Consider the following 14,466-nt stretch of genomic DNA (forward strand, 5'->3'; position numbering starts at 1 on the left):
TCTTTCAGATGTTACAAATTCTATTCAATGCTGTACTATATGTGGGGCAAGTCCAAAAGTAATGAATGATATTGAAAATATGATTTTGAAAAACGATATGACAGGCAGTTATTCATATGGTTTATCATCCTTACATGCTTGGATTCGTTTTTTTAAATGTTTATTACATATTGGATATAAAATGACTTTAAAAAAGTGGCAGGCAAGAACAGAAGAAGATAAATCTAAAGTAAAGGCTCTGAAACAACAAATTCAAAATAGATTTAAAGATGAAATGGGCTTGATAGTTGATGCTCCGAAATCTAGTGGTAGTGGAACATCAAATGATGGAAATACGGCTCGAAGAGCATTTCAAAGAGCAGAAAAGTTTGCAGAAATTTTAAATATTGATGTTGAACTGGTTCTAAATTTGCATATTATATTAGCAACAATTTCATGTGGTTTAGACATTGACACTGAAAAATTTGAGGCTTTCTGTTTAAAAACAGCTCGTCTTTACGTTCATCATTTTCCTTGGTACTATATGCCACAATCTCTGCACAAAATTTTAATTCATGGTTCTGAAATTATTAAAACTTTAGCATTACCCATTGGTATGTATTCTGAAGAAGCTCAAGAAGCGCGCAATAAAGACTTTCAAAACTACCGTGAACATTTTGCAAGAAAATCATCTCGTGTGAAAACGAACCAAGATTTGTTAAATCGACTACTGTGTACATCCGATCCATTTATTGCATCTCTGAGAAAGACAGCAGGAAGTAACACCAAAACGAAAAACTTACCACCAGGAGTTATTGACTTAATGATGTCATCCACAGATTATATTAGTTTATAGATTTTTATTTTAATTTGCAAAACAAGTTTAGAAACATTTGGCTAAAAATAACACTTTGGAACTAAGCATAAATATGTGTTTCTATGCAATCGGGGTTGCTATGGCAACCACCAAATAACCATGCTTACTTAAATTATAATCATCCAATTACTTTATATACAAATTTTTGAGGCCTATGGATGAAAGGAAAAAAAGTTATGACTTTTTTCAAAAAAATGGGATTCTGGCCCACTGTGCATTGTTGTAAATGTTAGGCCAACGTTGCCCCAATGTTTTGTGCTGCATGGTTACCTGTTTTCTTAAGTTTCCAGATTTTTTAAGAAGTTAAAAGATCTTATGTGATCTTATATCTGAGCTTGTGCGAGCTTTTGCTAATACCAATGCACAGTGGGCCAGAATTCACTTTTTCTGGACAAAATTTATAACTAGTTTAATATTAAGGCTATATTGACTAAAATTAGGATGAGTAATAATATGATGTGTGCGCTTCATAAGAAGGTGTTATTTTTTTTAATTTGTTGCTATGGATACCAAATTTTGGATAGCAAAATTCTGATTTGGTATTTGCAGATACTTTAACGAGTGCTATGTTTACCAAATTTAACATAAGTACCAAATACGGTCGCGCTTTTTAAAAAAATGAATATATTTTTTATTTAGTTGCAATGGATACCTAATTTTGCTTAGCAACAGCTAACTTTTATTAGTTGTATATATTTTATTTGTGCTATGTCCACTCTTTAACACGTATTTTATTATGAGATCCTCGCTTGTGAAAAGCAAAACTTATTTAAGTTTAATATGATTAACTAATGTTATTTCACGTGCCATTCCACGTTACTAGATAAACTTGTTTTCCTGTAAAAAAAAATTATATTCTAGCTTAATTAACTAGTTTTTCTAACTAGCAGATTTTACGAGCGTCTAGAGAATTTTTAAAACTTGTATGGTTGTTTTGTTGCATTTATATTCACCAAAAATCTTTGACATTGTATGCTACAAGTGGTACAAGCTCAGCAAACATTAACTCACAAGAATTTAAATTTGACAAAGCTGCAACTTTTCTTTTGTTTGTTTTTGATGATGGTTCATGAAATAATAATGAAGGTCTGCCAAGTTGTTTAATTTTACTATCCTTCATTAATGTGGTATTAAAATCATTTTCAAGTTAAGCTTAATTCTTTCTAATAAACTTTGCACTGGTTGGTTTACTTCTAATCCATCTCTGACAATAATCAAAATGAATAAACGAAATTGACTGTCAAACTTTTTACTTTAAAACTCCAAATCTTGTTGTTTAATGAAGTCGTATACTGTTGTATACAGTATACAAGTAAACTGTCTTCTTTTTCATGTATTGACTGACTGTTGAGTCAAATAAATTAATGAACTTTGTTTCTTATGACACTCATTAAGCCTTAATAAAAACAGTATTTCGACACCTAGAATGAGAAGCCACAACCAAACCAACCAAAATAGATTATCAAATCCATTTGGAATTCACAAACGTCAAATATACAGTATTGGACAAAACATTTACAACCAACATCGAACAATGCTAAAAAGTGTTCCTAATTTTACATGTCTTAAAAACGAAACGAACTATACTACCACAGCAAACAGTTCAGAAGTCTAAAGTCATAGCATGCCATGACCTGAGCAATCAGCTGACAGGTGACAGCACACAGGCAGAATTTCGTTGACAAATGCCATTTTGCAGCGGACAAAACAAATGCAACTTTTTTAATTTGTTTCATTTTCTTAAGTCAGGTCTGTGTCAACGTCACGGAAGTTTTTAATAACTAAAGGAAGTATCCAGAAAATTTCAGAAGCTACCAGAAGTTTCCAGAAGTTTCCAGAAGAAGCATCTGGAAGCATCCAGTAGCATCCAGAAGTATTCAGAAACATTCAGAAGCATCCAGACGCATCCAGAAGTTTCCAGAAGCATCGAAAAGAAGCATCTAGAATCTTCCAGAACAGGTTCACACAGGTTCATTTTAATATATAAGAGACATGTAAATCGACATGTAATTCAGTCAGTATATGGAAGTCAATCAGTCAGTATTATTAAGACAGTTTATCGAAGTGAGTTTTATCAAAGTGTTTTATCGAAGAACATCAATAGAAAAAGTCAAATACAACAAGTGTTTCATTACATCAATACAGTCCACATCCAACCAAGACGTTGTGTTCCACAGAGCATTATTGTATCATCACAAGGTAAATGTAACACGGTAAGCCTTGAGAAGCGTGATTATTTATTTTTATTATTTTTATGACTTCAAGTGCAATAACGGCTCCCGACAGTCTTGGATTGGAACTAAGAAAGAAAATTATTGGCGATTACGTAAGTGGAATGTTACAAAAAAGTATTTGTGATAAATATTGCGTAAAAAAGGGACCGTATCAAGACTATGTTTCAAATATCATTCTACGGGAAAGTTGGCAGCAGATAAAAAAGGTGGAAGACCGCGTTCCACCACTTCTAGAGAAGATTCTAAGAACGTCAGATCCGTCAAGAAGGGTCCCTGGATATCATCAGTCAAGATATAAAAGCAATTAGAGCTGCCTGTATCGGACCGAACAATCAGACGACGAGCTGTTGAAGCCGGATTGTTTTCTCGACGCCCTGCAAAAAAACCACTGATTTCATTAAAAAACCAGAATAAAAGACTCCTGTTTGCTACATCTTATATTGACTGGAATGTGCAGAAATGGCAAACTGTCCTGTTCAGTGATGATTCGAAGTTCAAAATCATTGGGAGCGATGGCATTGGCCGTGTACATCGACCGGCCGCAAAACGCCTCGACTTACATTACTGCCATAAGACCGTGAAGCAGGTGGAGTCAATGTAATGGTCTGGGGGTGTTTTTCTGCTAACGGTCTAGGTCCAATACATCGAAACGATGGAATAATGGACCGTTTCATGTATAAAAATATCCTGAAAGATGTTATGTTACCTCATACTGAATAGAATATACCAATAAAATGGGTTTTTCAGCAAGACAATGATCCGAAACACACTGCAAAAGTAGTCAAGCAGTGCTTTGAAGACAACCACCTATCGGTAATGGATTGGCCGCCATAATCTCCGGATCTCAACCATATCGAGAACCTGTGGAAGATCGTTAACCGCATAATTAATCGTGAAGGTGTTCGTAATAAGGGTCAACTGTTTAAACAAATCCAAAAGGCCTGGGCAGCGATTCCACAAAGTTTCATCGATTACCTGATTAAATCTATGCCTAGAAGATGCAAGGCTGTGATCGACAGCAAAGGATTCGCCACAAAATATTGATAACGAAATACAGCTTAATCAACATTTTGTCAAGTTGCATTTGTTTTGTCCAGAAGGAAATCAACTTTTTTTTATACTTTTGAATAAGCTATTATTTTTTGTGTACAAAAAATGAACTTTGTGATGAATAAAACTCGAAGAACTTTGTCTTTCTACGGTTACATAGTTATTTCTCTAAATTGAAAAAATGCAGCACTTTTATATAAAAAAACAAAATTAGCCTTATTTGGTTGCACTCATTTTGTCCGATACTGTATATATATATATATAAACATATAAAAATTTTATACATTTACTATTAAAGTTTTATATATATACATATAAAAGTTAGATATATATAAATACAAAAATTATTGTATATACTTATATACATGAGACAAAATACAAAAACATTTTAACATCCCCCACCCAAAAAAAAATAACTCCGGGATCCGTCACTAATATATATATATGTGTATATATATATATATATATATATATATATATATATATATATATATATATATATATATATATATATATATATATATATATTATATATTTATAAATATATATATATATATATATTTATATATATATATATATATATATATATATATATATATATATATATATATATATATATATATAGATATATACATACATATATATATATATATATATATATATATATATATATATATATATATATATATATATATATATATATATATATATATATATATATATATATATATATATATATATGTATATATATTTTTATATATACTAAAATTTTTCTTCTATTTGAATATTTGACCACTTGAAAGTTTTTTTGTTCTAAAACAGACAATGGAAATATATCAATTTCTTTTGATGCGCAACTATAAGGAGTACAGTTTTTCGTTGTTTTCTCAAAATCAGTTTACTCGGACTTAGCGCTTTTTGCATATGGGCTCCTCATATATAAGTATATATATAAAACACACTTAAAACAAAGCATTAAGATTTGAAATATTTTTCAAGAATGCTTGTTAAACATTGTACAATTAAATACCTAAGTTTTGATAAGTATATTTTTTATAAACTATTACTGCAAGTAAAACGATAAATAACTTTTATATGTTGTTCTATTTTTTTAAATTTTTATTGAATTGCATGATTCAGAAAGCTTTTTAATTGTAAAAATGCAATCAAAAAATTACAAATATTTCAGATCAGAAAAATATTGAAAATATACATTTATGAAAAATGACTTTAAAAAAATAACTTTTTTATGTGAATGAGAGATGTATAAACTATGTAAAACATAAACAAATAAGTTAAAAAAATTTGAGATATGCATAATTTGATCGATAAGAAAATATACATGCTTAAATATTTATGGCTTTAAAAAAAATTGATAAAAATTTGTAAAAGTGTCTTATATAATACATAGCTAAACAATAGTTTGCCGATTAGGTCGCTTTAATCTATCAGATTGACGGAATGCCATGTTAGAAAAATCACGAAAAACATTATTTACTATTTCATTTCCTAGAAAAAAAAATTTAAACTTTTTTTCTTGGTGTATCCTCTTTAAAATAAAAAAGTAAAAAATGATAATATAAAAAATCCTAATGTATCATAATTATTGAAAGTTATTAATGAATGTATTATTGTATCAAAATTATTGAAAGTTATTTATCAATATAATATAAGTGTTAAAGAAATTTATTTTACGAAAAAATAAACGCAACGTTTTATTCTATAGAGGCTGCTGTATTGACAAAGAATAAAAAAAACGTAAATACAACGTAAAATTTAAGATGTTTTGAAATAAAATTAATCTAAATTATTTGAATATTAGTTTTCAAATGAAAAATGTGACTTGTTGCATAGAATAGACTTTTCTTTTAAGTATTAATGCAATTATTCTATAAGCTTTTTATAATTCTATAGACTGCAATTTCAAAAAAATTGCCCTATTAAAAAAATAGTAAAAATTTTTAGAAAGGAAAATAAAATAAAACTCTTATAGAAACGTAACTTTAAAGTTTTTAAATAAGTTTTTAATGTTAGAAATCAATATAATACATAAATATAAAGTATTGATTGAAATTGCTATCAGTAAACATTAAATCCAACGTTTTTTACGATTCTTCCTCAGTCACTCTGAAAGAAATCTTTACGTTCAGTAGTTGGTCAGGAGTTCAGCTCGTTATAAAACTTATTAAATTTTTCAAAAATAAATTCTTCAAAAATAATTTCTTTTAAATCGGGAAGGCCTTTTTTTTTTTAAGGTTAACCTTGCAACTTGGGTAAATCAAACTATTCACCTGTGGAACAGCACCATTATGTTTAGCCAAAAAGAAACTATGACTGACCAAATCATTTATATTGGTAAATCATTTATATTAGTAAATCCCTTGATGAAGGCTATTTTATCAAGATCATATACAAATTGAAATAGTTTACAAAATAGAAAAGTGTTTCTTACTTTTGTGGTATTTTTGGCCTTATTTTTTGCAAAAACATAAGACTGTAATTTTTGGTGCTCCAATTCAGATGCATCTACTATTTCTTTGAGCCGGAGCAAATACTTAGATTAACTTAAGAATTGCTTGCTTACGTAAATAATAATACCTTGCTTATATAAGATGTAAGTTAAGGTGTAAGCTTGATACAAGCCAAACAAAACACCTGACTTAGGTATTTTGAATTATCCTATGATGATATAGGAAGAATTAAATTATTGCGGTAACGATGGGCTGAAAAAATTTGGGTTTTATCTAAATTAATGTTCTCCAGCCACTGTGAGCTTCATACTGTAACAGAAGTGAGATCCTTTTCAAGCTCGAATGCCCCCTCCAAGCACTCAGAGAGTGTTCGCTTCTTATCAAGACCAGAACAAATAGTAGTATCATCAGCAAACAATGCCACCTTATGTGAAAATATCTGGATGATCATTAATGTAAGTTAAAAAGAGTATAGGGCCCAGGATTGAACCTTGAGAACCCCTGAAGTTACAGGATATGAAGAGTGCTCTCCATTAAGGACAACTACAATTGGAAAGGAAGGATTGAATAATCTTAAAAATGTTACTTGATACATTGTAAGAAGAAAGCTTATGGAGAAGACCAGCATGCCAAACTTTATCAAAAGCTTTAGAAATCTCAAGAACAATAGCGTTAACCTCTCCATCTCAATCTAGTGTACGATAAAACCTATCGGTTATTACAGTTAGCAAATCGGCAGAACCAGACGATTAAAATACATATTGATGATCAGAAATTATATTATTAGATTCAAGATAAGAGATTAAGCGTTTGTTAATTATAGACTCAAAAATCTTGCTTATGATAGGAAGAAAACTAATAAGACGATAGTTAGATGAATCAGTTTGCTCTCTAGAACTTTTGAAAATATTGATAACAGATGCCGCATTCCAGCATGCTCGAAAATAAGACTCAAAATACACTTGTTTATATAGTTTTGAAAGTACAGACGACAGCTTCAGAGAACACATCTGCAAGACTACAATATGTATCTTGTCCGGACCACAAGCTGTGGAAGAGTCTAGGCAGGAAATCACTTTAGATACAGAAACTGCAGTGATATCAGTAGAACGCAACTAGTGGAATCAAGAGATGATATTGATGAAGTTCTTAGCAAACAATTCAGCTTTGTCTTAAGGTGAGGTGACAAAGTCTGAACCATAAAAGAGAGGTAGAATAACAGATTTGCCCTTATTATTGATACTGTTAAAGATTTTCCAGAAGTCACAAGAGTCTAATTTTTGAGATGACATACAAGAAATCATGATTTGAGAATAGCGAGCTTCGGCGTTAGACAAAACCTTTTTACAATGGTTTCTAGCAGAAGTAAACAGATGTCTGTTTTCTTGAGAAATTTTTTGCTGATAGATATAGAAGTAATGGTTCCAATTGGAAATTGCAGCAGTAAAATATGAGGTAATCCAAGTTGAAGAGTGAGGCTTGACTTATAATCGTCGAGAGGAAATAAAAGATTCTATGCCAGCATGAATCCAAGAAGTTATGTAAGATACAAATTTATCCGCAGGAAGATGGAAGAGTTCTACCCAAGTGCCATCAAAAGAAAATCACAGAAGGAGTCCCAGTCAGCTTTTAAGTTGTAAGGGGTACTATGATAGGGGAATTCTGATGATGAAGAAGAATGAGATAATTGTTTTAGAAAGATCAAATCATGATCAGAAGTGCCAAAGGGTGAATGTGGAAAAACTGAGCAATGACCAGGAACACAAATGAGACATAAGTCGAGTAGAGAAGGTAAATGATTCGGGTTGTCTGGAAATTGAGTTGGAAAGTTGTCTATTTTAATTTAGAGATTTGAGACAAAAAACAAAACTTGTGGGTCTTAACACCTGCAGAGTCACTAACACTAGAGTCAAGCCATTAAGTGTGATGAGCATTAAAGTCACTAACAACAATGATATTGGCTGATAAATAAAGAGAAAGGGCTTGGTCCAATTGATCAAAAAAAACATCGAAAAGAGTGCAATCTTTAGATGAGGGAAAGCGATATAGAACAAAGAGAAAAGCAATAGAGTGAAGTGGTGCTAAATGAAAGCACTTAAAAGAATAGTCTGTGGATTCAAACCTAGTTTCCCAACAAATGGGTGAGTTTTTACGAATGTAAATGCCCAGAACAAGCATGTGACTATTGGAGTCTTTACGAAAGGAAGATAACCATCAACACTAAGATCACAAGATGAGACAGCCGAACTTAAATTAGTCTCACAAAGAGAAAGTAGGTCTGGTGAACTTTACAAGAGATAAGAGTCAATAAAAGAAAAGTTAATTTGAAGACCACAAATATTATTTAATGATAGATTTAGAGAACTTGGTGATGACGATGGTTTTTGTGTTTTATACTTTTTGGTACTTTATTCATTTTTAAATTTACTAAAGAACTTGACTCAAAGCATATATAGTACTCAGTGCACTATTTAATAGCCCAAGCAATTGCCTCATAACTATTAATAAACTTTAAGTCGTAAAAAAGGTCTCCAAATGTAGCCTCAAGAATGCAAATTAAAAGTACGAATAGGACCCCATCCATGCGCAACACGGGACTCTTAGTACTTTCAATATTTTACTGCTGTTGATGGATTCTGCCTCTCTGAGAACTACCATAGATTTCGAGGAACGTGAATACCAGCAGGCCTAAGAACCATAAAACTGAGTTTTAGAGCTGTACCCTCATTAGGAGATAATAGAATGAATTGCCTAGTCATAAAAACAGAAACACAAGCAAAATCCATGTATTTTGCTTGTGAGTCTCGGTAGAGTCTCATTTCCATTGGTATTGATGTATGATTAAACATTATTGTTATTGGTTTATGACTAAACATTAGCTCCATTAAACGAGGTTGTTTAATCTTATTATGCTTGTATCTTACCTATTTTATGGACTATCATAATATAATATATAATATCCATGACAAGGCTATTTATTATACCTAAAAAAAATGCCAACAATCCGAAATTTGACAGGAATAACTATGATATTTAACTGTATATAATAAGCCACAAAAAAAAGTCTCTTAAAAGGGTGTATTTAAGGCAAATTAGCCCTTTTAATAAAAAAACAAACGTTCTAAGATGGGTTTACTTGTATAAGAAGATGACATTCCATCAATCTTTTAAAAGAAAACTGATGAAGATATTGTCAAAAACACTCATCATTAAAAAAATAGATTTTGCTATAAATCTAAAATTAGTCCTTTTAAAAAACACTAATTCAAATATTCGTCCAAAAGAACAAAGTTAGGCTTTGAGAAAAAATTTAACAACAGTAACATTAATAACATGTATAAGAAAACAACAGTATAACTGTATAAAAAAATAAACTATATAAAAAAATTATTTTTCATCCGCATTATTTAAAATTGAACAATGCGGATGAACAATCAGAAAGAGGAAAAAAAGAAATATAGCAAAACTTAACTGATTATAAATTAATTTTTAAACTTGACTACATAGAAAGACTTATTATTAAGTAGAATTAGTATAAATAAGTGACTTTGTTGGAACGAAAAACCAGACAAATAAAAAAAAATATTAGAAATCAAAGTAAAAAATTCAGATATACTTATATCATATACTTATATGTATCAGATATCTTTAATATATATCTGATATCTTTATTTTATATATCAGGTATATAATAAAGATATACATAAGAACACATACATAAGAAAATAAACATTCTTTTTTGTTTTTTTTAATAGTGGTAATATTCCTATCACCACCAAGATATGATTAATTGATAGAAAAAAAATTCAAGTGATGTACAAGTGATGGAATCGATGGAAAAAAGATGAAAATATTATTACGTAGTTGAAATAAAAGAGTACCTCCCAAATTCAAATCAGTTTCTATAATTTCTTCATGAAGTTGTGCCGATTCGTAAGCTAAAATAAGCAAACTTCATTAGAGTTTATTTACAAGAAAATATATAGTCTTGATTAAACCTGGTCTGCATTTCTAAAATAAATCTCCCATCTCACTCCTAAAAATAAAAATATATAATTGCTGTAATATCACTTATGATATAGAAAAGCAAAACAATTTTTCGAACAAGACATTCAATCTAATTGGTAATTTTAATCAGAGTTAAAAAAGTGTTGAGTCAGCTTTTTTTTATAAAAAAAGAAGCAAAAAGGCATGTCACTTGAGGAAATTATATCTTCTATCATTATTACTGATACAATTCATCAATCAATACATCATTTAACGTTCTGCATATCTTTCTCTCTCTCTCTCTCTTTCTCTCTTTCTCTCTCTCTCTCTCTCTCTCTCTCTCTCTCTTTCTCTTTATATATATATATATTATATATATATATATATATATATATATGTATATATATATATATATATATATATATATATATATTAATATAGTTTCTTGCATTTGGGAGTACGGAAGTAAAAAAATGATTCTTATGCCAACAAATACGTCACTTTTAATTACTTTTGATTTTAGTCCAACATTTGCGTGTTGTCAGAAAGTAAAAACCATTAATTTAGTTACAAATTAATCGTTTTTTAAAAAAAGCAAAAACACAAATTTAATTGACCAGAATGTTTTTAAAACATTCTGAATGATTTTAACAATAAAAACAATGTTTTTATTTTTATTATTTTTAATAAAATATTTTTAATTTTATTTTTTTTACTGTAAATCATGCGCGGAGTGCTGCTACATCTACTATCTTTTAGCGTAACTCACAAGAGAGTGCTGCTACATCGACTGAAGGTATGGTTGGGGCACGCTGTCTATCAATTAATACAAAAAAAAAATCCGGTCTTGCATTTTAATTTTTACTTTTTGTCAACAAAATATGGAAAAAACTTTCTGACAACATATAAGAGTTCTATACATATATATATATATATATATATATATATATATATATATATATATATATATATATATATATATATATATATATATATATAAATATATATATATATATATATGTAATATATATATTAAGGTTGGTTTTTTTTTGGTTTTTTTAATTTAATATCGCACACCCTCTTATTTGGTGATTTTCAATAAAAAAAGTTCGCAGGTAATTTTTTTTTGCAAACTAATGATGGGAAGTGGTCCCCCACACCTGCTTTGTAACGCCTTCGAACCCCGTTTTTTTCTAAAATGACATTTTTCTAAAATTTATTAAAATCAGTTAGTGTCAGTGTTACATGCATCAGTTTTACTAATTAGGGCTATAAAAATTATAAGAATGTATATAGTAATGACCTATTCCCAGACTCCACCCTAGAAATGATAGGTCCTGGACCTGATTTTTAGACCCTTTCGAGACCTGTTTTTGTCTAAAATAATGAATTTCAAAAATCTATTAAAATCAGCTTGTGCCACTGTTGCATGCATTAGTTTTACTTATTAGAATGATATCAATAAAAGAAATGTATATAGCAGTGACCTATTCCCACACCACACCCTCAGGGCGCCAGGACCCGGACCTGTTTCTTAAGCCCTTTTTAGACCCGCATTTTTAGAAAATGATAAATTTCTAAAATGTATTAAAACAAACTTTTGCCAATGTTTCGTGCACCAGTTTTACTTTAAGGGTGAAAAAAAGTGTATGAATGTAAATAGTGGGGTAACTTGGGGCAAGGGGAAGGGGGTAAAGATATAAAAAGCTGTTATAAGTACCTAAAAAAGGTCCTTTTCTAACATTCCTTCAGTTTTTTTAATTTTGAGAACCAGTGACCCATATGCCCCAAATGGTGTCCCTCTACCAGCCATTTTTACCTCAGCCATAATTGAAACTTCTAAATTTAAAAATAAAAAAAAATATTGCGAATGAAACTTTTAAGAAAATTAAAATTTTTCTTTTGCGTACAAGAAAACATATTATAAACAACAAATTATAAAATTATTTGGATGAAATAACATACATAATTTAATCAAACCTTGACATACAACTAAATTAAAATATAACAGAAAAGCAATAGCCAAATACTAATATTATTATTATAATGTATTTAACTATATATTTAGTTCATATTATATATATATATATATATATATATATATATATACATATATATATATATATATATATATATATATATATATATATATATATATATATATATATATATATATATATACATATATATATATATATATATATATATATATATATATATACATATATTTATATATATATATATATATATATATATATATATATGCATATTTGAATAGATTAAATTGTCGTTATTTGGAATGATTATGGCTTAACTGTTTCTTTTTAGCTTCAGTTGAAAAATGTTTTCTACGATACTCAACTACTTGGTAGAGAAGCTGACGTTGATTGTCATTTTTTGTCAAAAAATCATTACAGTCAGTAACTAACTTAACTTCCTGTTCTGCACAGTCATTAACCGCTTTCATGGCACGAACTCTCTTACAAGCAGACTTGTTGTCATCACGATTAGCCCAAGTTTTAGGAGACGATGTCAAGAATTCTTTTGGTAGATTGAGAGAGTCAAACAAGTTCATTGAGCGTTGTGTAACAAAGTTAGCTATAGAAAGCTTAGAGAATGTATAAATCTGGTTTGGAGCAAGTCTTTTATTGTCACCTGGTAATGGTTCTTTTTGTAAGGCATTTACAATATCCATTTTCTCTTCAACAGAAATTTTATCACTGAATAATGGGAGAGCAGCTAGATCTTCATTTAAATACCACAGTTGAAGTTAAATTTTATTTTTTGCAATATTTGCAACTTTGCTGTCAACTTGACAATAGTTCTTAGTTACTCTTAAAAGAAAGAGATCATTTATTGATGCTTCTGTTGTGAGAGGTGCTGAAAACCAGAAATATGCATATATTGTGGTTATGAAGAGACATATTGTTCTTAAAATCCTAATTTCTTTCTCTGTGATATTTAACTGATGACAAAAACTAATTTTTAAACAGTATAAACCTTTAGCCATCCATCTTGCACGATGGTAAGCCCCAGGTATGCAAATAGTTGTTGTATCATTATTTTCTTCCAAAAGAAGAAGAGCTAGCCATCTTAATTCTTTATAATCATCACATGGTTGCATTTCCTTTGAGTATTTTTTCAAATTTTCCACCACATTGGATTTTCGAGATGCAAGCCTCTCTTTTTCAAAATTTGTAAGGCATCCAGCACCGCTTTTATCACTTTCAAGTGGTTCAAACTTTGATTTTTCTATTAGCTCCCACTGGGACTTCACTCTACCAAAAAGTTTAATGTTTGGTCCTTTTGAAACAAAAAACGCATTAAACACTGCATTTGCACAGATTTCAAGAACATGATGTCAACAGGCTAAAAACAAAACTCTTCGATTAATTGACTTCTGTATGACAGTTATTGCCCCATTATGACTCCCTGTATTACTTGCAGTTGTGTCAAAGCAAAGACCTGCGAGATGCTCCTCAATGCCAGGCCATTCATGAATGAACTCAACTACCTTTTGTCCCATTAGAGCTCCAGTACCAGCAGGTATCTCAGGGATCCCTAATAATTTCTCAATATCCAAGCCAGATACAACAATTGGCAGACATTCATGTCTAGTTCTAACAACATTCGACAACATTTTACCATCAAAATGAGAAAACTAGTGGAACCAAAAGTTGAAAGTTTTTTCTTACTGCTATTGCAAGATATTCATGGGATCAAGTTCGAGCTTCCATTAGAGTGGAACGTGAAAATGTTAGTTTTGGTTGTCACACCAGCCCTAGATTGCAGCTAGGGCTGGTGTGACAACCATCATTGCTTGTCGTGGTGTTATTTATGTTTGTTCTAATGCTGCATGAAAGAGTTG

Source organism: Hydra vulgaris, chromosome 13 (assembly GCF_038396675.1).
Source record: "Hydra vulgaris chromosome 13, alternate assembly HydraT2T_AEP".
Lineage (NCBI taxonomy): Eukaryota > Metazoa > Cnidaria > Hydrozoa > Anthoathecata > Hydridae > Hydra > Hydra vulgaris.